Raw genomic sequence first — 26,308 nt, 5'->3', positions numbered from 1 at the left:
GTGTCTTTATGTAGCCTCGCTACTTTTATAGCCTCACTACTGTTTATAGCCTCGCCACTGTCTTTTTACTGTTGTTTTTATTTCTTTACTTCCCTATTGTTCACCTAATACCTTTATTGCACTATTGGTTAAAGCCTGTAAGTAAGCATTTCACTGTAAGGTCTACCTACACCTGTTGTATTCGGCGCACGTGACAAATAAACTTTGATTTGATTTGAAATTCCTCCTGACTACAGAACACTTTTGGTTGAGGTTATTGCTGCCAAAGGAGGGTCAACCAGTTATTAAATCCAGGAGTTTACATACTTTTCCCACTGAATGTTTACACAGTGTGTTCAATAAAGACATGAAAACATTATTAGTTTAAGGCTATTTGAGATCTGTCCGTCCGTCTGTCTGTCCGTCTGTCCGTCAATTCCTGTCTGTTGATCTTTCTCCATGTGCTCGTCCCTCCGCGCCCCATTCTCTAACTTTCCCTCCATCTAATTCCCTCCTTCCTCTCCATCCCTGTCTCTTTATTCATCTCTTACCCTCTCTATGCTCTTTGTTCTCCTCCCTCACTCTCTTTCTCCCTATAGTGTTGTTTAGCATTCCCTCTCAGGCCTGTCCATGTTGAGGACAAATTGTCAGACCTCATCATTATTCTGCAGGGTTTCATTATCATGCTACGTTTCCCCCTCTCAGTCCTGTGTGTGTTATAGCTTCAGAGCTGGCTTTGTTGAGAGACTTACACAACAGTGTGGTCGGGAAAGTGCTGACTACTTACTGGAGCCGACATGGGCTCTGTGTGTGTTGTGTGTGTGTGTGTGTGTGTGTGTGTGTGTGTGTGTGTGTGTGTGTGTGTGTGTGTGTGTGTGTGTGTGTGTGTGTGTGTGTGTGTGTGTGTGTGTGTGTGTGTGTGTGTGTGTGTGTGTGTGTGTGTGTGTGTGTGTGTGTGTGTGTGTGTGTGTGTGTGTGAAGAACAGGGTTTAATGAAGCACTCTTAACTCAGCACATTTACTGTTGCATGGGAGACCAGGGGCAAGGCTGTCACAGTTTGCATGAATAACCCGGCAAAAGATTGCATTAGTTCCACAGCGAAATATAATAGCAGAGAAAAGAAAACGCCAATGAAATCCCCATCTTACCTCCTAATCCGCGTTTTATTGCCCGTCTGAGATGAGGGGTGTGTGCTGGCGAGGGGTTGTGATCTCCAGACTTGCGTGCGCACATGCAAGAACACACGCACATAAACAGACACACTCACATACACAAACACACACACACACACACAGACGCGTGCACACAGACGCACGCACGCACGCACGCACACACACACACACACACGCTGATCCTCAGGGCTCAGGCAGATATCTCGACAGAGGCCCAGTTCATATTTCACGGCACAGGATCAATGAGTGAGTTATCTAACTTTTAACTTAATTATGGAAACTGGAAATATCTTGTTTCAGAAGACGGAGATAGAGAGAGTGAGCGAGAAGGCGAGAGAGAGAGAGAAAATGAGAGAGGGGGAGAAATAGTGAAAGTGAGATGGAGCGAGGGAGAGGAGTAGGGTGTGTTGGAGCAGATCAAAGGCAGACCACAGGCTGTCTCTGTAGGCTGATTAGTAAAGCACGCAGATTGTGACACAGAATGTGTGTGTGCATATGCATAAGCATGTCTTGGTAATCTGTCTTTATGAGCACTCCTTATCCCCTCTAGCGTATGTCACCGAGCGCCCGCTGCCCAGAGGTGGTCCAGATGGTATGACGGTGCCAATGTAACGTCTAACGACAGGACTTAATCATAGTCACTTTGGGAATATCTTTGCCTAGCCTTACTTTTCACTTTCACTCAAATTGGTCCATTTTATAATTACAGTCATAGAGCAGTCAACTGGCTAGTCATTTCTGGAGTAGGTGAAGTCAGGTGTCTTGGACTAGTCATTAGGAGGTTAAGTCAGGTGTCTTGGACTAGTCATTTCTGGAGTAGGTTAAGTCAGGTGTCTTTGACTAGTAATTAGGAGGTTAAGTCAGGTGTCTTGGACTAGTAATTGGGATGTTTAGTCAGGTGTCTTTGACTAGTCATTAGGAGGTTAAGTCAGGTGTCTTGGACTAGTCATTAGGAGGTTAAGTCAGGTGTCTTGGACTAGTCATTAGGAGGTTAAGTCAGGTGTCTTTGACTAGTCATTAGGAGGCTAAGTCAGGTGTCTTGGACTAGTCATTAGGAGGTTAAGTCAGGTGTCTTGGACTATTCATTGGGATGTTTAGTCACGTGTCTTTTACTAGTCATTAGGAGGTTAAGTCAGGTGTCTTGGACTAGTCATTAGGAGGTTAAGTCAGGTGTCTTGGACTAGTCATTAGGAGGTTAAGTCAGGTGTCTTGAAATATTAATTGGGATGTTTAGTCAGGTGTCTTTGACTAGTCATTAGGAGGTTAAGTCAGGTGTCTTGGACTAGTTATTAGGAGGTTTAGTCAGGAGTCTTTGACTAGTCATTAGGAGGTTAAGTCAGGTGTCTTGGACTAGTCGTTAGGAGGTTAAGTCAGGTGACTTTGACTAGTCATTAGGAGGTTAAGTCAGGTGTCTTTGACTAGTCATTAGGAGGTTAAGTCAGGTGTCTTTGATTAGTCATTAGGAGGTTAAGTCAGGTGTCTTGGACTAGTCATTAGGAGGTTAAGTCAGGTGTCTTTCACTAGTCATTAGGAGGTTAAGTCACGTGTCTTGGACTATTCATTGGGATGTTTAGTCACGTGTCTTTGACTAGTCATTAGGAGGTAAGTCAGGTGTCTTGGACTAGTCATTGGGAGGTTAAGTCAGGTGTCTTTGACTAGTCATTAGGAGGTTAAGTCAGGTGTCCTGGACTAGTCATTAGGGGGTTGAGTCAGGTGTCTTTGACTAGTCATTAGGAGGTTAGTCAGGTGTCTTGGACTAGTCATTAGGAGGTTAAGTCAGGTGTCTTGAAATATTAATTGGGATGTTTAGTCAGGTGTCTTTGACTAGTCATTAGGAGGTTAAGTCAGGTGTCTTGGACTAGTCATTTCTGGAGTAGGTTAAGTCAGGTGTCTTGGACTAGTCATTAGGAGGTTTAGTCAGGTGACTTGGACTAGTCATTAGGAGGTTAAGTCAGGTGTCTTGGACTTGTTATTAGGAGGTTTAGTCAGGAGTCTTTGACTAATCATTAGGAGGTTAAGTCAGGTGTCTTGGACTAGTCGTTAGGAGGTTAAGTCAGGTGTCTTTGACTAGTCATTAGGAGGTTAAGTCAGGTGTCTTTGACTAGTCATTAGGAGGTTAAGTCAGGTGTCTTGGATTAGTCATTAGGAGGTTAAGTCAGGTGTCTTGGACTAGTCATTAGGAGGTTAAGTCAGGTGTCTTTCACTAGTCATTAGGAGGTTAAGTCACGTGTCTTGGACTATTCATTGGGATGTTAGGCACGTGTCTTTGACTAGTCATTAGGAGGTAAGTCAGGTGTCTTGGACTAGTCATTGGGAGGTTAAGTCAGGTGTCTTTGACTAGTCATTAGGAGGTTAAGTCAGGTGTCCTGGACTAGTCATTAGGGGGTTAAGTCAGGTGTCTTTGACTAGTTATTAGGAGGTTAGTCAGGTGTCTTGGACTAGTCATTAGGAGGTTAAGTCAGGTGTCTTGGACTAGTCATTTCTGGAGTAGGTTAAGTCAGGTGTCTTTGACTAGTAATTAGGAGGTTAAGTCAGGTGTCTTGGACTAGTAATTGGGATGTTTAGTCAGGTGTCTTTGACTAGTCATTAGGAGGTTAAGTCAGGTGTCTTGGACTAGTCATTAGGAGGTTAAGTCAGGTGTCTTGGACTAGTCATTAGGAGGTTAAGTCAGGTGTCTTTGACTAGTCATTTGGAGGTTAAGTCAGGTGTCTTGGACTAGTCATTAGGAGGTTAAGTCAGGTGTCTTTCACTAGTCATTAGGAGGTTAAGTCACGTGTCTTGGACTATTCATTGGGATGTTAGGCACGTGTCTTTGACTAGTCATTAGGAGGTAAGTCAGGTGTCTTGGACTAGTCATTGGGAGGTTAAGTCAGGTGTCTTTGACTAGTCATTAGGAGGTTAGTCAGGTGTCTTGGACTAGTCATTAGGAGGTTAAGTCAGGTGTCTTGGACTAGTCATTTCTGGAGTAGGTTAAGTCAGGTGTCTTTGACTAGTAATTAGGAGGTTAAGTCAGGTGTCTTGGACTAGTAATTGGGATGTTTAGTCAGGTGTCTTTGACTAGTCATTAGGAGGTTAAGTCAGTTGTCTTGGACTAGTCATTAGGAGGTTAAGTCAGGTGTCTTGGACTAGTCATTAGGAGGTTAAGTCAGGTGTCTTTGACTAGTCATTAGGAGGCTAAGTCAGGTGTCTTGGACTAGTCATTAGGAGGTTAAGTCAGGTGTCTTGGACTATTCATTGGGATGTTTAGTCACGTGTCTTTTACTAGTCATTAGGAGGTTAAGTCAGGTGTCTTGGACTAGTCATTAGGAGGTTAAGTCAGGTGTCTTGGACTAGTCATTAGGAGGTTAAGTCAGGTGTCTTGAAATATTAATTGGGATGTTTAGTCAGGTGTCTTTGACTAGTCATTAAGTCAGGTGTCTTGGACTAGTCATTTCTGGAGTAGGTTAAGTCAGGTGTCTTGGACTAGTCATTAGGAGGTTTAGTCAGGTGACTTGGACTAGTCATTAGGAGGTTAAGTCAGGTGTCTTGGACTAGTTATTAGGAGGTTTAGTCAGGAGTCTTTGACTAGTCATTAGGAGGTTAAGTCAGGTGTCTTGGACTAGTCGTTAGGAGGTTAAGTCAGGTGTCTTTGACTAGTCATTAGGAGGTTAAGTCACGTGTCTTGGACTATTCATTGGGATGTTAGGCACGTGTCTTTGACTAGTCATTAGGAGGTAAGTCAGGTGTCTTGGACTAGTCATTGGGAGGTTAAGTCAGGTGTCTTTGACTAGTCATTAGGAGGTTAAGTCAGGTGTTCTGGACTAGTCATTAGGAGGTTGAGTCAGGTGTCTTTGACTAGTCATTAGGAGGTTAGTCAGGTGTCTTGGACTAGTCATTAGGAGGTTAATGCAGGTGTCTTTGACTCGTCATTCGGAGGTTTAGTCAGGTGTCTTGGACTAGTCATTAGTCAGCTGGCCAAGGTCACACCAGAGGTAAGGCCATCAGCTACTTGAACCAGATGCCTTCTTGATACTAAACTGCCCCTCTAAAGGGATAGTTCACTCAAAATACAAATAGATATTTGATTTCCACTGGCCTCTATGGCTTTCATAGAATTTTGCTCCAATGTTTATATTTTTTATAAACTATCCCTTTGGTGCTTAATCCACACATTCATGTACTTGGTACTCAACTAGCACACTGATTGACAGGCATGTCCAAATGGGCCCCCTAGAGAGAGAGTAAGTGTCAGGGCCCAGTTAGTTTGCGTTGTAAACACTGTGATTACAGTGAAGACGTCAACCCTTCATAAGTAATTGGACACATCATGAAGGGCAGTGATTCACAGAGTCAAACTGGGGGCATGATCTTTTTTTGGGTGCGTGAGAAAAGAACAGATGTTTTCTCTTTTGACTAATTTGTAGAAAGGGAAATAGAGAGAGGGAAGTAGAGAGAGAGAGAGACAGGGATGGGGGAGAAGAGAAGAGACAGGAAGGGAGATGGGGGAATGATGGGGATGGATGGAGAAAGAGAGAAAAGAGGGGAGACAACATTAAGAGAAAGAGGATGGAGAGGAGGAATCAGAGAGTGGGGATAGATGTTGTGTAACGTTTGTGCTAGCCAGAGGAGAAGTCCGGGGGCCTGTGTTCTGTGTGTTAATTGATTCTCTCAGTGCTGTCTCCAGCTCCACTCTAAACCCCCTCTACCCCTTTCTCAGGGATTTTTGTGATGCCAGCAGAGTTCTACTTAAAAAGATTCTCAAAAACACCCAGATATCTGCAGGAATACACACGCACAAACACACACACACACACACACACACACACACACAAACACACACACACACACACCTCAGACAGAATAGAAAATCAGCATCTTTTCTCACATCTCTTCAAGGGGTGTCCTTGTCACTGCCTGGGCCCAGTGTGTAGCCAAACAACACTTGAATGGCAGGAACATTGCTCCCTTGGCGTGAAGATATAGTGGCCGTAAGGCAGAGCTGTGCCCTCTGCTCTCTTTTCAAGTCCTGACTGACTGAGTGATCTTGTTGCTGCTGGAGGTCTTGGTGGGTTCAGTAGTGTCTGCAGAGATGGGTCATACACAGTTGATGGGTGATTCTTAGATGTGTTGTTAGATTCTTAGAAAGCTTTTCCAAAATGTGTTCTAGCCACAATGGCTGGCTCACGCTCAGCTGAACATTTTGGAAACACTGTTCCTGTGTACTCCCTATTGTCCTCAAAGAGACTCATAAAAAAAACAAAATGGCAGAAGATAAGGTCGCAGTGCATTATACCCCATTACAGTTTTTTTTTCGATTGCTAAACGACAGTGGACACAACTGGAGTCACATGTGCAAAACTCTAACTACAGTCTGCACAGCAGCAGTTTATGTGGACCAAACTCTAGTTCGTTTTTCATTGCTTGAACACAGTTTTCAAAACTCTACACACTTATCCCATGACTTTAACCACAACCTGCACAACACTGTGGATTTACAGCACTTTGTTCAAATGCTAACACACTGCTGTCAAAACTGTGAACCACACATTCAAAACAGAATAGATTTCACGCTTGTGCATTTCAAACACTGCTGATTGCAATTTCAGCTGAAAGGCTAAGCAGGTGTCTTGTTTTAGACTTGTTAGTGAACACACACACATATTACAGTGTATATAGGTAGAGCTCAGAAAGACTCATTTTGGAAATGGAACAAGGAAGATGGGTTCATGGAGGGAGAAGGGTGGCAGGAAGAGGGCGGATGCGTGGAGGAAGACAAAGAAGACAAAGAGCTGTTATTTCAGATGAAATAAGGGCTACACTTATAGACCATGTCGTGAACCATGGTCTCTCATTGAGAGAGGCAGGGTTGAGGGTGCAACCCAATCTGCAAAGATCCACAGTGGCATCTGTAATGCGAATTTTCCATCATGCAAACAGGTGAGAGTTACATCCTTACAGTAAATGAAAACATTACAGGAATCTATGTTGTATTGCAATTATAGAATATTTACACAGATATATATTACAGTAAGTTTGACTGTAAAATATATTTTTACAACAGGACCCAAAGGCTGCCCCCAACAGGGGGAAGAGGAAAAATATTTTCAGATGCGCAGGAAAATGCTATTGTTGACATGGTTGTTGTCAACAATGCAATAAAACTGCGGGAGATTCAAGATAGAGTGCTGGCTGATAATGATATATTTGAAAATGTTAATTCTGTCAGCACAACAACTATTGCTCGAGTCCTAAAGAAACACCAAGTTACAATGAAACAGTTATACACTGTACCGTTCGAGAGAAACAGTGAACGGGTAAAAGAGCAAAGATTCCAATATGTCCAGGTAAGACGTCTGAGGTTACGTACACAGCTATACAAAATATTTACAGTAAAAAAAAACACTAGCATTTCTACAGTAAAACTGTGCACTTACTGTTTTTCAGAGAGTAATGGAGGTGGAAGCACTGGAAAGACCACATTCATTTGTATTTATCGATGAAGCTGGATTTAACCTTGCCAAAACACGGCGCAGAGGAAGGAATGTTATAGGTCAAAGGGCCACTGTGGAGGTTCCAGGCCAAAGGGGGGGAAATATCACCATGTGTGCTGCAATGGCCAATGATGGTTTGCTTCTCAACACACCACTCATTGGCCCATACAACACAGAAAGGCTTATAGCTTTCCTAGAACAGCTCTATGCTCAGCTAGTGCCAGCAGAACAGGGGGAGCCAGTAAGAAACCCCCAAGGTTTTGTCATAGTTTGAAATAACGTTGCTTTTCACCCCTCTGCAGCTGTCACAGATTGGTTTGCAGCACATCACAGATTTATGGTTTTGTACCTGCCTGCATATTCACCCTTCCTCAACCCAATAGAGGAGTTTTTCTCTGCCTGGAGGTGGAAAGTGTTTGGTCACCACCCACATGACCAAATGTCTCTTTTGGAAGCCATGCGTGCCGGATGTGAGGACACGAGTCCAGAGGACTGCCAGGGATGGATAAGGCACTCCAGAAGGTTCTTCCCCAGGTGCATGGCAAGAGAAAACATTAGATGTGATGTTGAAGAAAACCTGTGGCCTGATGCTAGAGAGAGGCAGGATTAGCCCCTCAATTATTTGTTCGAATTACAGTATGTACTTTTAGTTTCTACCTTTTTTTTCTCATTACTGTAATTCCGTAAATTACTACAGACTATTGAACCAACTGCTAATTTTCATTTACCTTAAAGAATTGTTATGTTCTAAAAATTTTAATAAATCATGTGAAAGAATGTCACTCTTTTCTTTGAAGAAAATATTACTTTGTATGAAGTCACTGAAATTGTTCAAACTGTAAAGATGAAAAGTTTGTATTTTCTGTATTGGTGTTTGATGCTAGTGTTTTTACTCTCAGTGTGTTCTGAGTGACAGTGTGTGTTATCTCAGTGAGGGTTGTGCATAGTGTTTGGCTGCACTGAGTGTGTTTTGAGCCATGTGTTAAGAGTTGTGTTGCTTGGAATGAGTTTTGCAGGTGATGTGAACTGTTTAGCTCAGGTGACTGTTGGTAGTGCAGACTGTAGTTAGAGTTTTGCACATGTACCTCCAGTTGTGCCCACTGTCGTTTAGCAATCGAAAAAAACTGTAATTGATCCAGGGCCAGTTTGAGTTTTACACTTATTATACAGATGGATGGACCGGCATAAGAAGAACTGATCCCACACCAGTTTTGTCAGAGCATCGGTGGAGTTTCTCCTTGGATTCTGGAAGAAACAATATGGCTTTACTGTCTTTAGAGGGAGGTTGATAGTGGTGAACGGGCTAAGTTTGTTACTGTGCTCCCTTCTGGGAGGAAGTGACATAATTACAGCTGGGAGGGATGGCAAGGGAGGGTAAGAGAGGGAGAGAGAGAGGGAGGAAAAGAGAGGGAGAGAGGGGAGCGATGGGAGTGAAAGAGGGGAGGGAGGGGAGGAACAAGTGTGACAACATTTAAAAGTGACACTAGAAAGGGTAGAAGAGAGGGTAGAAGAGAGAGAGTAAAGATAGAAGGTAGAGAGAGAGTAAAGAGACAGGGTAGTAGAGAGAGGGTAAACAGAGAGAAGTAGAGACAGTAGTAGAGACAGGGAAAATAGAGAGGGTAGTAGAGAGAGGGTAAAGAGAGAGGGTAGTAGAGAGAGGGTAGTAGAGAGAGGGTAGTAGAGAGAGGGTAAAGAGAGAGGGTAGGGGGAGAGGGTAGAGAGAGGGTAGTAGAGAGAGGGTAAAGAGAAAGGGTAGTAGAGAGAGGGTAAAGAGAGAGGGTAGGGGAGAGGGTAGAGAGAGGGTAGTAGAGAGAGGGTAAAGAGAAAGGGTAGTAGAGAGAGGGTAGTAGAGAGAGGGTAGTAGAAAGAGGGTAAAGAGAGATGGTAGTAGAGAGAGAGTAGTAGAGAGAGGGTAGTAGAAAGAGGGTAAAGAGAGACGGTAGTAGAGAGAGGGTAGTAGAAAGAGGGTAAAGAGAAAGGGTAGTAGAGAGAGGGTAGTAGAGAGAGGGTAGAGAGAGAGGGTAGTAGAGAGAGAGTAGTAGAGAGAGGGTAGTAGAAAGAGGGTAAAGAGAGACGGTAGTAGAGAGAGAGTAGTAGAGAGAGGGTAGTAGAAAGAGGGTAAAGAGAGACGGTAGTAGAGAGAGGGTAGTAGAGAGAGGGTAAAGAGAAAGGGTAGTGGAGAGGGGGTAGTAGAGAGAGGGTAGAGATAGAGGGTAGTAGAGAGAGGGTAGTAGAGAGAGGGTAAAGAGAAAGGGTAGTAGAGAGAGAGTAGTAGAGAGAGGATAGTAGAGAGAGGGTAATAAAGAGAGGGTAAAGAGAAAGGGTAGTAGAGAGAGGGTAGTAGAGAGAGGGTAAAGAGAGAGGGTAGTAGAGAGAGGGTAAAGAGAGAGGGTAGTAGAGAGAGGGTAGTAGAAAGATTGTAGTAGAGAGACGGTAAAGAGAAAGGGTAGTAGAGAGAGGGTAGTAGAGAGAGGGTAGGAGAGAGAGGGTAAAGAGAAAGGGTAGTAGAGAGAGGGTAGTAGAGAGAGGGTAAAGAGAAAGGGTAGTAGAGAGAGGGTAGTAGAGAGAGGGTAGTAGAAAGAGGGTAGTAGAGAGAGGGTAGTAGAGAGAGGGTAGTAGAGAGAGGGTAAAGAGAGAGGGTAGAGAAGAGCGGATGGAGGGGAGAGAGGGTAAAGAGAGAGGGTAGTAGAGAAAGGGTAGTAGAGAGAGGGTAGTAGAGAGAGAGTAGTAGAGAGAGGGTAAAGAGAGAGGGTAGAGAAGAGCGGATGGAGGAGAGAGAGGGTAAAGAGAAAGGGTAGTAGAGAGAGGGTAAAGAGAAAGGGTAGTAGAGAGAGGGTAGTAGAGAGAGGGTAGTAGAAAGAGGGTAAAGAGAGAGGGTAGTAGAGAAAGGGTAGTAGAGAGAGGGTAGTAGAGAGAGAGTAGTAGAAAGAGGGTAGTAGAGAGAGGGTAGTAGAGAGAGGGTAAAGAGAGAGGGTAGAGAAGAGCGGATGGAGGAGAGAGATGGGTAAATTAAGAGACAAAACAACAGAGACAAAGAGGAAGCAAGAGAAGGGGAGCTTTGGAGTTGTCTAATTCTGCAGGGAGAGCCGGATGTGTCCTACTGGGGGGGTGGGGGGGGGGCTGAGTCGAAAGGGCTGCAGGCTATCACAGTATGTGGGCCTGACTGATGGAGGTCCCACTGTCCTGTGCTAGACTGACACACACACACAACAATTTAGGACCCTCCTCTCCCTTAAAAGTTACCATCCCTCACATCTAAAGTCTAAACTGTGTTTAAGATCTCTGCCAACCAAACTGTGAAATCTGTGTTGTCAACATTGTGGAGGCCTATAGGATACAGTGTTGTTCTGTGTTTGTAAGGCTGCTGTGGTCTTTGGGTGCCGAGAGTATTGGAGATGTGTGGATCCCCTGTTGTGTTGCGGCTCCAGTCTGCCCCGCAGATGTTTAACCAACCCTGGAGCTTCTTACTCCCAGAGGAAGCGAGCGGGGCCCAATCAGAAGGCGGTGCGAATACCAACATGCAAACAGACAGCAGCTGCCAAAGTCAGGCTTCCTACTAATTAGAGAGATAGACACAGAGAGACACAGAGATACACAGAGAGACATTGAGAGACACAGAGAGACACAGAGAGAGACTGAGAGTGACAGAGAGAGAATGACAGAGAGAGAGAGAGACACAGAGAGAGACAGAGTGACAGAGAGAGTGACAGAGAGAGAATGACAGAGAGAGAGACAGAGAGTGACAGAGTGACAGAGAGAGAGTGACAGAGAGAGAATGCCAGAGAGAGAGAGAGACACAGAGAGAGACAGAGAGAGAGATATGTGTGTGTGTGTCTGTGGAAGTGTTGTGGGAATGGTGTTGAGATATTTATGAATTACTGGGATATCATTTGTTTGTGTATTTGAATTCATTTGTTGTGTATGCCGGTATTTATTTGTAATGTATTTATGTATTTATACTGTATGTAAACCCTCTGACTGTTTCTAACCCAGGTGGTGAGGGTAGGCAACAACATCTCCTCCCCGCTGATCCTCAACACTGGGGCCCCACAAGGGTGCGTTCTGAGCCCTCTCCTGTACCCCTGTTCACCCACGACTGCGTGGCCATGCACGCCTCCAACTCAATCATCAAGTTTCTGGACGACACAACAGTGGTAGGCTTGATTACCAACAACGACGAGACGGCCTACAGGGAGGAGGTGAGGGCCCTCGGAGTGTGGTGTCAGGAAAATAACCTCACACTCAACCCTCAACAAAACTAAGGAGATGATTGTGGACTTCAGGAAACAGCAGAGGGAACACCCCTGTTTCATCCACATCGATGGAACAGTAGTGGAGAGGGTAGCAAGTTTTAAGTTTCACAGACCCTCTGACACATCTGACAGTCTAAACCTCTGACAAACTGGTCCACTCACACAGACAGCATCTGAGGAAGGCGCAGCAGCGCCTCTTCAACCTCAGGAGGCTGAAGAAATTCTGGCTTGTCACCAAAAGCACTCACAAACTTCTACAGATGCACAATCGAGAGCATCCTGGCGGGCTGTATCACCGCCTGGTATGGCAACTGCACCGCCTCAACCGTAAGGCTCTCCAGAGGGTAGTGAGGTCTGCACAACGCATCACCGGGAGCAAACTACCTGCCCTCCAGGACACCTACACCACCCGATGCTACAGGAAGGCCATAAAGATCATCAAGGACATCAACCACTCGAGCCACTGCCTGTTCACCCCGCTGCCATCCAGAAGGCGAGGTCAGTACAGGTGCATCAAAGCTGGGACCGAGAGACTGAAAAACAGCTTCTATCTCAAGGCCATCAGACTGTTAAACAGCCACTGTTTCTAACCTCTGACTGTTTCTAACCCTCTGAGTGGCTACTGCCAACTCACTGTCAATGACAGTGACTCTACCCAGCCACTTTAATCATGGGAATTGATGGGAAATGATGTAAATATATCACTAGCCACTTTAAACAATGCTACCTTATATAATGTTACTTACCCTACATTGTTCATCCATATGCATACGTTGATACTGTACTCTATATCATCGACTGCATCCTTATGTAATACATGTATCACTAGCCACTTTAACTATGCCACTTGGTTTACATACTTATCTCATATGTATATACTGTACTCGATATCATCTACTGTATCTTGCCTATGCTGCTCTGTACCATCACTCATTCATATATCCTTATGTACATATTCTTTATCCCCTTACACTGTGTATGACAGTAGTTTTTTTTTTTGAATTGTTAGTTAGATTACCCTGACTGTTTCTAACTGCATTGACGGAACTAGAAGCACAAGCATTTCGCTACACTCGCATTAACATCTGCTAACCATGTGATGTGACAAATAAAAATTTGATTTTGATTTGACCCTCTGACTGTTTCTAACCCTCTGACTGTTTCTAACCCTCTGACTGTTTCTAACCCTCTGACTGTTTCTAACCCTCTGACTGTTTCTAACCCTCTGACTGTTTCTAACCCTCTTACTGTTTCTAACCCTCTGACTGTTTCTAACCCTCTGACTGTTTCTAACCCTCTGACTGTTTCTAACCCTCTGACTGTTTCTAACCCTCTGACTGTTTCTAACCCTCTGACTGTTTCTAACCCTCTGACTGTTTCTAACCCTCTGACTGTTTCTAACCCTCTGACTGTTTCTAACCCTCTGACTGTTTCTAACCCTCTGACTGTTTCTAACCCTCTGACTGTTTCTAACCCTCTGACTGTTTCTAACCCTCTGACTGTTTCTAACCCTCTGACTGTTTCTAACCCTCTTTCTGTTTCTAACCCTCTGACTGTTTCTAACCCTCTGACTGTTTCTAACCCTCTGACTGTTTCTAACCCTCTGACTGTTTCTAACCCTCTGACTGTTTCTAACCCTCTGACTGTTTCTAACCCTCTGACTGTTTCTAACCCTCTGACTGTTTCTAACCCTCTGACTCGGACAAAACAGAGATGTTTGTTCTAGGTCCCAAGAAACAAAGAGATCTTCTGTTGAATCTGACAATTAATCTTAATGGTTGTAGTCGTCTCAAATAAAACTGTGAAGGACCTCGGCGCTACTCTGGACCCTGATCTCTCTTTTGACAAACATATCAAGACCATTTCAAGGACATCTTTTTTCCATCTACGTAACATTGCAAAAATCAGAAACTTTCTGTCCAAAAATGATGCAGAAAAATTAATCCATGCTTTTGTCACTTCTAGGTTAGACTACTGCAATACTCTATTTTCCGGCTACCCGGATAAAGCACTAAATAAACTTCAGTTAGTGCTAAATACGGCTGCTAGAATCCTGACTAGAACCAAAAAATTTGATCATATTACTCCAGTGCTAGCCTCTCTACACTGGCTTCCTGTCAAAGCAAGGGCTGATTTCAGAGTTTTACTGCTAACCTACAAAGCATTACATGGGCTTGCTCCTACCTATCTCTCTGATTTGGTCCTGCCGTACATACCTACACGTACACTACGGTCACAAGACGCAGGCCTCCTAATTGTCCCTAGAATTTCTAAGCAAACAGCTGGAGGCAGGGCTTTCTCCTATAGAGCTCCATTTTTATGGAACGGTCTGCCTACCCATGTCAGAGACGCAAACTCGGTCTCAACCTTTAAGTCTTTACTGAAGACTCATCTCTTCAGTGGGTCATATGATTGAGTGTAGTCTGGCCCAGGAGTGGGAAGGTGAACGGAAAGGCTCTGGAGCAACGAACCGCCCTTGCTGTCTCTGCCTGGCCGGTTCCCCTCTTTCCACTGGGATTCTCTGCCTCTAACCCTATTACAGGGGCTGGGTCACTGGCTTACTGGGGCTCTCTCATGCCGTCCCTGGAGGGGGTGCATCACCTGAGTGGGTTGATTCACTGTTGTGGTCATCCTGTCTGGGTTGGCGCCCCCTTGGGTTGTGCCGTGGCGGAGATCTTTGTGGGCTACACTCAGCCTTGTCTCAGGATGGTAAGTTGGTGGTTGAAGATATCCCTCTAGTGGTGTGGGGGCTGTGCTTTGGCAAAGCGGGTGGGGTTATATCCTTCCTGTTTGGCCCTGTCCGGGGGTGTCCTCGGATGGGGCCACAGTGTCTCCTGACCCCTCCTGTCTCAGCCTCCAGTATTTATGCTGCAGTAGTTTATGTGTCGGGGGGCTGGGGTCAGTTTGTTATATTTGGAGTACTTCTCCTGTCCTATTCGGTGTCCTGTGTGAATCTAAGTGTGCGTTCTCTAATTCTCTCCTTCTCTCTTTCTTTCTCTCTCTCGGAGGACCTGAGCCCTAGGACCATGCCCCAGGACTACCTGACATGATGACTCCTTGCTGTCCCCAGTCCACCTGGCCATGCTGCTGTTCCAGTTTCAACTGACCTGAGCCCTAGGACCATGCCCCAGGACTACCTGACATGATGACTCCTTGCTGTCCCCAGTCCACCTGGCCATGCTGCTGCTCCAGTTTCAACTTCCACCTGACTGTGCTGCTGCTCCAGTTTCAACTGTTCTGCCTTATTATTATTCGACCATGCTGGTCATTTATGAACATTTGAACATCTTGGCCATGTTCTGTTATAATCTCCACCCGGCACAGCCAGAAGAGGACTGGCCACCCCACATAGCCTGGTTCCTCTCTAGGTTTCTTCCTAGGTTTTGGCCTTTCTAGGGAGTTTTTCCTAGCCACCGTGCTTCTACACCTGCATTGCTTGCTGTTTGGGGTTTTAGGCTGGGTTTCTGTACAGCACTTTGAGATATCAGCTGATGTACGAAGGGCTATATAAATAAATTTGATTTGATTTGATTTGATTTGACTGTTTCTAATCCTCTGACTGTTTCTAAAACCTCTGACTGTTTCTAACCCTCTGACTGTTTCTAACCCTCTGACTGTTTCTAACCCTCTGACTGTTTCTAAACCTCTGACTCGGACTGTTTCTAAACCTCTGACTGTTTCTAACCCTCTGACTGTTTCTAAACCTCTGACTGTTTCTAACCCTCTGACTGTTTCTAACCCTCTGACTGTTTCTAAACCTCTGACTGTTTCTAACCCTCTGACTGTTTCTAACCCTCTGACTGTTTCTAACCCTCTGACTGTTTCTAACCCTCTGACTGTTTCTAACCCTCTGACTGTTTCTAACCCTCTGACTGTTTCTAACCCTCTGACTGTTTCTAACCCTCTGACTGTTTCTAAACCTCTGACTGTTTCTAACCCTCTGACTGTTTCTAACCCTCTGACTGTTTCTAACCCTCTGACTGTTTCTAAACCTCTGACTGTTTCTAACCCTCTGACTGTTTCTAAACCTCTGACTCGGACTGTTTCTAAACCTCTGACTGTTTCTAACCCTCTGACTGTTTCTAACCCTCTGACTGTTTCTAACCCTCTGACTGTTTCTAACCCTCTGACTGTTTCTAACCCTCTGACTGTTTCTAAACCTCTGACTGTTTCTAACCCTCTGACTGTTTCTAAACCTTGACTGTTTCTAACCCTCTGACTGTTTCTAACCCTCTGACTGTTTCTAACCCTCTGACTGTTTCTAACCCTCTGACTGTTTCTAACCCTCTGACTGTTTCTAACCCTCTGACTGTTTCTAACCCTCTGACTGTTTCTAAACCTCTGACTGTTTCTAACCCTCTGACTGTTTCTAACCCTCTGACTGTTTCTAACCCTCTGACTGTTTATAACCCTCTGACTGTTTATAACCCTCTGACTGTTTCTAACCCTCTGACTGTTTCTAACCCTCTGACTGTTTCTAACCCTCTGACTGTTTCTAACCCTCTGACTGTTTCTAACCCTCTGACTGTTTCTAAACCTCTGACTGTTTCTAACCCTCTGACTGTTTCTAACCCTCTGACTGTTTCTAAACCTCTGACTCGGACTGTTTCTAAACCTCTGACTGTTTCTAACCCTCTGACTGTTTCTAACCCTCTGACTGTTTCTAACCATCTGACTGTTTCTAACCCTCTGACTGTTTCTAACCCTCTGACTGTTTCTAACCCTCTGACTGTTTCTAACCCTCTGACTGTTTCTAACCCTCTGACTGTTTCTAACCCTCTGACTGTTTCTAACCATCTGACTGTTTCTAACCCTCTGACTGTTTCTAACCCTCTGACTGTTTCTAAACCTCTGACTGTTTCTAACCCTCTGACTGTTTCTAACCCTCTGACTGTTTCTAACCCTCTGACTGTTTCTAACCCTCTGACTGTTTCTAACCATCTGACTGTTTCTAACCCTCTGACTGTTTCTAACCCTCTGACTGTTTCTAACCCTCTGACTGTTTCTAACCCTCTGACTGTTTCTAAACCTCTGACTGTTTCTAACCCTCTGACTGTTTCTAACCCTCTGACTGTTTCTAAACCTCTGACTCGGACTGTTTCTAAACCTCTGACTGTTTCTAACCCTCTGACTGTTTCTAACCCTCTGACTGTTTCTAACCATCTGACTGTTTCTAACCCTCTGACTGTTTCTAACCCTCTGACTGTTTCTAACCCTCTGACTGTTTCTAACCCTCTGACTGTTTCTAACCCTCTGACTGTTTCTAACCCTCTGACTGTTTCTAACCCTCTGACTGTTTCTAAACCTCTGACTGTTTCTAATCCTCTGACTGTTTCTAACCCTCTGACTGTTTCTAACCCTCTGACTGTTTCTAAACCTCTGACTGTTTCTAACCCTCTGACTGTTTCTAACCCTCTGACTGTTTCTAACCCTCTGACTGTTTCTAAACCTCTGACTGTTTCTAACCCTCTGACTGTTTCTAACCCTCTGACTGTTTCTAACCCTCTGACTGTTTCTAAACCTCTGACTCGGACTGTTTCTAAACCTCTGACTCTGACTGTTTCTAAACCTATGACTGTTTTTAACCCTCTGACTCGGACTGTTTCTAAACCTCGGACTGTTTCTAACCCTCTGACTCTGATTGTTTCTAAACCTCTGACTGTTTCTAACCCTCTGACTGTTTCTAACCCTCTGACTGTTTCTAACCCTCTGACTGTTTCTAACCCTCTGACTGTTTCTAACCCTCTGACTGTTTCTAACCCTCTGACTGTTTCTAAACCTCTGACTGTTTCTAACCCTCTGACTGTTTCTAACCCTCTGACTGTTTCTAACCCTCTGACTGTTTCTAACCCTCTGACTGTTTATAACCCTCTGACTGTTTATAACCCTCTGACTGTTTCTAACCCTCTGACTGTTTCTAACCCTCTGACTGTTTCTAACCCTCTGACTGTTTCTAACCCTCTGACTGTTTCTAACCCTCTGACTGTTTCTAAACCTCTGACTGTTTCTAACCCTCTGACTGTTTCTAACCCTCTGACTGTTTCTAAACCTCTGACTGTTTCTAACCCTCTGACTGTTTCTAAACCTCTGACTCGGACTGTTTCTAAACCTCTGACTCTGACTGTTTCTAAACCTATGACTGTTTTTAACCCTCTGACTCGGACTGTTTCTAAACCTCGGACTGTTTCTAACCCTCTGACTCTGATTGTTTCTAAACCTCTGACTGTTTCTAACCCTCTGACTGTTTCTAACCCTCTGACTGTTTCTAACCCTCTGACTGTTTCTAACCCTCTGACTGTTTCTAACCCTCTGACTGTTTCTAACCCTCTGACTGTTTCTAAACCTCTGACTGTTTCTAACCCTCTGACTGTTTCTAACCCTCTGACTGTTTCTAACCCTCTGACTGTTTCTAACCCTCTGACTGTTTATAACCCTCTGACTGTTTATAACCCTCTGACTGTTTCTAACCCTCTGACTGTTTCTAACCCTCTGACTGTTTCTAACCCTCTGACTGTTTCTAACCCTCTGACTGTTTCTAACCCTCTGACTGTTTCTAAACCTCTGACTGTTTCTAACCCTCTGACTGTTTCTAACCCTCTGACTGTTTCTAAACCTCTGACTCGGACTGTTTCTAAACCTCTGACTGTTTCTAACCCTCTGACTGTTTCTAACCCTCTGACTGTTTCTAACCATCTGACTGTTTCTAACCCTCTGACTGTTTCCAACCCTCTGACTGTTTCTAACCCTCTGACTGTTTCTAACCCTCTGACTGTTTCTAACCCTCTGACTGTTTCTAACCCTCTGACTGTTTCTAACCATCTGACTGTTTCTAACCCTCTGACTGTTTCTAACCCTCTGACTGTTTCTAAACCTCTGACTGTTTCTAACCCTCTGACTGTTTCTAACCCTCTGACTGTTTCTAACCCTCTGACTGTTTCTAACCCTCTGACTGTTTCTAACCATCTGACTGTTTCTAACCCTCTGACTGTTTCTAACCCTCTGACTGTTTCTAACCCTCTGACTGTTTCTAACCCTCTGACTGTTTCTAAACCTCTGACTGTTTCTAACCCTCTGACTGTTTCTAACCCTCTGACTGTTTCTAAACCTCTGACTCGGACTGTTTCTAAACCTCTGACTGTTTCTAACCCTCTGACTGTTTCTAACCCTCTGACTGTTTCTAACCATCTGACTGTTTCTAACCCTCTGACTGTTTCTAACCCTCTGACTGTTTCTAACCCTCTGACTGTTTCTAACCCTCTGACTGTTTCTAACCCTCTGACTGTTTCTAACCCTCTGACTGTTTCTAACCCTCTGACTGTTTCTAAACCTCTGACTGTTTCTAATCCTCTGACTGTTTCTAACCCTCTGACTGTTTCTAACCCTCTGACTGTTTCTAAACCTCTGACTGTTTCTAACCCTCTGACTGTTTCTAACCCTCTGACTGTTTCTAACCCTCTGACTGTTTCTAAACCTCTGACTGTTTCTAACCCTCTGACTGTTTCTAACCCTCTGACTGTTTCTAACCCTCTGACTGTTTCTAAACCTCTGACTCGGACTGTTTCTAAACCTCTGACTCTGACTGTTTCTAAACCTATGACTGTTTTTAACCCTCTGACTCGGACTGTTTCTAAACCTCGGACTGTTTCTAACCCTCTGACTCTGATTGTTTCTAAACCTCTGACTGTTTCTAACCCTCTGACTGTTTCTAACCCTCTGACTGTTTCTAACCCTCTGACTGTTTCTAACCCTCTGACTGTTTCTAAACCTCTGACTGTTTCTAACCCTCTGACTGTTTCTAACCCTCTGACTGTTTCTAACCCTCTGACTCTGACTGTTCCTAAACCTCTGACTGTTTTTAACCCTCTGACTCGGACTGTTTCTAAACCTCGGACTGTTTCTAACCCTCTGACTCTGATTGTTTCTAAAGATCTGACTGTTTCTAACCCTCTGACTGTTTCTAACCCTCTGACTGTTTCTATACCTTCTGACTCGGACTGTTTCTAAACCTCTGACTGTTTCTAACCGTCTGACTCGGACTGTTTCTAAACCTCTGACTGTTTCTAAACCTCTGACTGTTTCTAAACCTCGGACTGTTTCTAAACCTCTGACTGTTTCTAAACCTCGGACTGTTTCTAAACCTCGGACTGTTTCTAACCCTCTGACTCGGACTGTTTCTAAACCTCTGACTGTTTCTAAGCCTCTGACTGTTTCTAAGCCTCTGACTCGGACTGTTTCTAAACCTCGGACTGTTTCTAATCCTCTGACTCTGATTGTTTCTAAACATCTGACTGTTTCTAACCCTCTGACTGTTTCTAACCCTCTGACTGTTTCTATACCTTCTGACTCGGACTGTTTCTAAACCTCTGACTGTTTCTAACCGTCTGACTCGGACTGTTTCTAAACCTCTGACTGTTTCTAAACCTCTGACTGTTTCTAAACCTCGGACTGTTTCTAAACCTCTGACTGTTTCTAACCCTCTGACTCGGACTGTTTCTAAACCTCTGACTGTTTCTAAGCCTCTGACTGTTTCTAAGCCTCTGACTCGGACTGTTTCTAAACCTCGGACTGTTTCTAATCCTCTGACTCGGACTGTTTCTAAACCTCGGACTCGGACTGTTTCTAAACCTCGGACTGTTTCTAACCCACTGACTGTTTCTAAACCTCGGCCTGTTTCTAAGCCTCTGACTGTTTCTAAGCCTCTGACTCGGACTGTTTCTAAACCTCAGACTGTTTCTAATCCTCTGACTCGGACTGTTTCTAAACCTCGGACTCGGACTGTTTCTAAACCTCTGAATATGCAGATTTTTGTTTTTATCTCAACCAATTTTCAGCAGTGTTTTTAGACTTAAAATCCCATTTGAAAAAGTGAAGTGATAGTCACACTCCTTACGACGGGCCTTGTAAACACGTGTATTAAAAACTGCAGACATCATTATGTCCTTCAACATCCATGTAGTTCCATGTTCAACGGAATCGTTGGTTTTTATTGTTTTCCTATTTATCATAGTATCGTGTTTGCTCCTTCATGCTGGTGTATTTCTCCCATCCTATCAAAACCTCCAAAACATATTAGCAGTGTTGTTTTGGGGTCAGCGGTCTCTGGTGTGTCTAATGGGACTTTAATGTCATTGTCCTGGTACTGTATGTAGTCTTTCTTTAGGAACGTTATGCAAATCTAAGAGTAACTTGTGTTGCCATTTGTAATAATAATCTCCATAAAGCCAACACATACACACATTGAAGCCTGTCTTTTTGTATTGTTTTGTGTGGACTGCTTCCCAGCCATAGTGTTTGATGTGTGAGATGGGAAGTGTTTGTTAACAGTTGTGTCTAGGAATACCAATCCTCTGCTTTCATCCCTCTCTCCGTTGAGAGGAGGAGAGCAACGGATGAAACACAGGCTTTGCTGCATCACTGCAGTATTATTGGAAACAGTGGTAGTGGGGGGGCAAGGGGTTCACTTCAGCTCAGCGGAGGGGTCGGGATAGACCCTGAACCCCAGGATGTGTAAACCCACATGCTTCCCCCCTCTCCTCTCCCTCTTCCCCTATCTCCGTCCCTCTCCCTCACTCCCTCCTCCCTCGCTCCCGCTCCCTCCTCCCTCTCCCCTGCTCCCTCCCTCTCCCCGCTCCCTCCTCCCTCTCCCCCCGCTCCTGCCCTCCCTCTCCCCTGCTCCCTCCCTCCCTCTCCTCACCCTCCTTCCACATCGCCCTCCTTCCCATCTCCCCCCTTCCCCCGCTCCCTCCCTCTCTATCCTCTCTCCCTGCTCCCTCCCTCTCCTCTCCCTCCCCATCTCCCTCCCTCCCCTCTCCCTCCTCCCTCTCCCCCACTCCCTTCCTCTATCTATCCTCCTCCCTCCCTCTCCTCTCCCACCCTCCCGATCTCTCTTTGTCCCCTCGCACTCTTCCCTCTCCCCCACTCCCTCCCTCTATATATCCTCCCTCCCTCTCCTCTCCCTCCCTCCCGATCTCTCTCCATCCCCTCGCCCTCCTCTCTCTCTCGTGCTCCCTCCCCTCCGTCCCTCCTCCTCTCCCTCCCCCTTCCCCTGAGCCAGCTGTGTGAGCATTGCTAATGACGTTGAGAAAGCATGCTGTCAGCACATCCTGGGCTGCAGCTCTGGAGCCGCCCGGGCACCATTATGTAATCCGGTTAAGAGAGCAGGCCTGCTGCCATGTCATCCTCATCATCATTAGTTTAGAAATGTGAGAGTGAGAGAGAGTGAGAGAGGGTGAGAGAGTGGAGAAACAGCAGTCCCTGTATCCTTTGTCTTCTATTTTCTTTCTCTCTGTCACTCTCTCTCTCCCATTCTCTCTCACTCTTATTGTCTCTCTATGTCTCTCTCTTATTTTCTCTCTCATTCTCTCACTCTCACTCACTCACTCACTCACTCTCTCTCACTCTCACTCACTCTCTCTCTTATTTTCTCTCTTATTTTCTCTCTCATTCTCTCACTCTCACTCACTCACTCACTCACTCACTCACTCACTCACTCACTCACTCACTCACTCACTCACTCACTCACTCACTCACTCACTCACTCACTCTCTCTCACTCTCACTCACTCTCTCTCTTATTTTCTCTCTTATTTTCTCTCTCATTCTCTCACTCACTCTCTCTCTCTCTCACTCACTCTCTCTCTCTCTTATTTTCTCACTCCAAATTATTCTCTCTCTCTCTCTCTCTCTCTCTCTCTCTCTCTCTTTCTCTCTCTCTCTCCTTATTTTCTCACTCCAAATTATTCTCTCTCTCTCTTATTCTCTCTCTTATTTTCTCTCTCATTCTCTCACTCACTCTCACTCTCTCTCTCACTCTCTCTCTCTTATTTTCTCTCGCTCTTTCTTACTTTCTCACTCTTTCACACACAATCAAACACATCCACCCTCTCTCTGGCTGCAGTAGTTAAGAGACACTAGGCAGTTTTAGTTGTATTCAGTAATGTAGTGTTAGGAGTGATATTGATATCAGACTAGTGTTCAGTAATGTAGTGTTAGGGGTGATATTGATATCAGACTAGTGTTCAGTAATGTAGTGTAAGGAGTGATATTGACATCAGACTAGTGTTCAGTAATGTAGTGTTAGGGGTGATATTGATATCAGACTAGTGTTCAGTAATGTAGTGTTAGGAGTGATATTGACATCAGACTAGTGTTCAGTAATGTAGTGTTAGGAGTGATATTGATATCAGACTAGTGTTCAGTAATGTAGTGTTAGGAGTGATATTGATATCAGACTAGTGTTCAGTAATGTAGTGTTAACAATTATTGACATTCTTGACATGGAAGTATGCTTGGGGTCATTGTCCATTTGGAAGTCCCATTTGCAGTCAGATAGGATCACCACTTTATTTTAAGAATGTGAAATGTCAGAATAATAGTAGAGAGAATTGTTTATTTCAGATTGTATTTATTTCATCACTTTCCCATTGGGTCAGAAGTTTACATACACTCAGTTAGTATTTGGTAGCATTGCCTTTAAATTGTTTAACTTGGGTCAAACATTTTGGTAGCCTTCCACAAGCTTCCCACAATAAGTTGGGTGAATTTTGGCCCATTCCTCCTGACAGAGCTGGTGTAACTGAGTCAGGTTTGTAGGCCTCCTTGCTCTCACACGCTTTTCAGTTCTGCTCACACATTTTCTGTAGGGTTGAGGGCAGGGCTTTGTGATGGCCACTCCAATACCTTGACTTTGTTTGTTTGTACAGGTACCTTCAGGAAATTGCTCTCAAGGATGAACCAGACTTGTGGAGGTCTACAATTTTTTTTATGAGGTCTTGGCTGATTTCGTTTGATTTTCCCATGATGTCAAGCGAAGAGGCTGAAGGCCTTGAAATACATCCACAGGTACACCTCCAATTGACTCAAATTATGCCAATTAGCCTATCAGAAGCTTCTAAAGTCATGACATAATTTTCTGGAATTTTCCAAGCTGTTTAAAGGTACAGTCAATTTAGTGTATGTAATCTTCTGACCCACTGGAATTGTGATACAGTGAATTGTAAGTGAAATAATCTGAAATAAAAATGACTTGTGTCATGCACAAAGTAGATGTCCTAACCGACTTGCCAAAACTATAGTTTGTTAACAAGAAATTTTTGGAGTGGTTGAAAAACAAGTTTTAATGACTCCAACCGAATTGTATGTAAATTTCAGACTTCAACTGTAGCTGATTCAATCAATGAAAGATTGGTGATTAGTTTATTATTTTAATGAGCTGTGTGGTACTAGGACAAATAACTAATCGGGCCCCCCTTGGGGTCCCAGGACCAAGTTTGGGAAACACTGCCTAGAACCTCTAACTAACCTCTAAACCCCTAGACAACACACACAAACACAAACACACACCCCAAAAAGCCACGAGCTCAACTCGTTCTCCTCCACGTTACCGAAGAGAAATCACCTGTTTAGACGAGACAAATTGGTGTACAACCTAAACAAGTGGGTGGCACACAGATAAACAAGCCCATCATTGAGCCTTGCCACGCATGACTGCACGTCCTTATGTATGTGTAGAATAGTAATAGTGTGGTTTCATTTAACTCCCAACTGTGTTTAACGAGATTTGGGACGTAGACAAGTGTACGATGTGCTAAGCTAATGACAAATTGTTAGTTCGTTGCTATTCACTGAGAGCCTGAACTGTTCTTTTGGAGTTTTCCCCTCTAGTGTAGTTCCCACGGAAGGCGTACTGTTTCAGAATTGGATTGAGAAGCAGTGACAGTCAGTGCTATCTGTGTGTGTGTGTGTGTGTGTGTGTGTGTGTGTGTGTGTGTGTGTGTGTGTGTGTGTGTGTGTGTGTGTGTGTGTGTGTGTGTGTGTGTGTGAGTGTGTGTGTGTGTGTGTGTGTGTGTGTAGGGAGCAGTGTTGCTGGTCCATTGCTTAAGCTGTGCAGCTGTGCCCTTCAACTTGGTGTACAGACGTTGCTTTGATGTCGAACACAGGCCACATTGATTTGTGTGTGTATGTGTGTGTTCAGGTTGTGCACTTAATCTGTGTTGGTTGGTACGTGTGCAGCATAGGACTGCAGTTGTGTGTGTGTAGCTGCACTTTTTGCCCAAGATGCATTGTGTGTGTTCATGTGTGTGTGTATTTCACTTCGTTCACATTATGTAATAAAATAAATGACAGAACTGCCCCAGGAGGGTAAAGCAGAAAGCTGCAGAACTGAAAGAAAAGCAGGAAAAGAATAAGCAAAAAGAGAGACAGACCTCAACATACTGAGATATATGGAGAGACAGACCTCAACATGCAGAGATTATTATTATTATTTATTTTTTAACCTTTATTTAACTTGGCAAGTCAGTTAAGAACAAATTCTTATTTTCAATGACGGCCTAGGAAAAGTGGGTTAACTGCCTTGTTCAGGGGCAGAACGACAGATTTGTACCTTGTCAGGTTGGGGATTTGAACTTGCAACCTTTCGGTTACTAGCCCAACGCTCTAACCACTAGGCTACCAAAAGACCTCAACATGATGAAATATAAGGAGAGACAGACCTCAACATGCTGAGATATATGGAGAGACAGACCTCAACATGCTGAGATATATGGAGAGACAGACCTTAACATGCAGAGATATATGGAGAGACAGACCTCAACATGCTGAGATATATGGAGAGACAGAACTCAACATGCTGTGATATATGGAGAGACAGACCTCAACATGCTGAGATATATGGAGAGACAGACCTCGACATGATGAGATATATGGAGAGACAGACCTCAACATGCTGAGATATATGGAGAGACAGAACTCAACATGCTGAGATATATGGAGAGACAGACCTCGACATGATGAGATATATGGAGAGACAGACCTCAACATGCTGAGATATATGGAGAGACAGACCTCAACATGCTGAGATATATGGAGAGACAGACATCAACATGCTGAGATATATGGAGAGACAGACCTCAACATGCTGAGATATATGGAGAGACAGACCTCAACATGCTGAGATATATGACGGAGGGGAATATACATCACTACAGTGCATAGGCATACAGAGACAGAGAAGAGGGATGCGTTCTTCATTAAGCAAATTAAATCTCCCTAATGCTCTCCTCTTTCCTAAATGGATGTTCCTCCATTATCCCTGTGTGTGTGTGTGTGTGTGTGTGTGTGTGTGTGTGTGTGTGTGTGTGTGTGTGTGTGTGTGTGTGTGTGTGTGTGTATGTGTGTGCGTGTGCGTGTGTGTGTGTGTGTGTGTGCGTGTGTGTGTATGTGTGTGTGTGTTTATCTGAAAACTGCCTCAGGCTCTGCTCCTGCTGCAGTTTTGAGTCTTTTTACTGTGCAGTAAAATGTTCAGAACCACGGACAGCTCCCTTAAACCACGTCTAATATTTTCACCACCACAGAAAGGTCCTTTTAGCCTCTGTGGTCTGTTCAGGAACCCGGGTAGCTCCTTGTTATTTTTCCAGGTCACAACCAATCATAGC

Source organism: Oncorhynchus tshawytscha, linkage group LG15 (genome assembly GCF_018296145.1).
Source record: "Oncorhynchus tshawytscha isolate Ot180627B linkage group LG15, Otsh_v2.0, whole genome shotgun sequence".
Taxonomy (NCBI): domain Eukaryota; kingdom Metazoa; phylum Chordata; class Actinopteri; order Salmoniformes; family Salmonidae; genus Oncorhynchus; species Oncorhynchus tshawytscha.
This window is presented reverse-complemented; position numbering follows the sequence as displayed.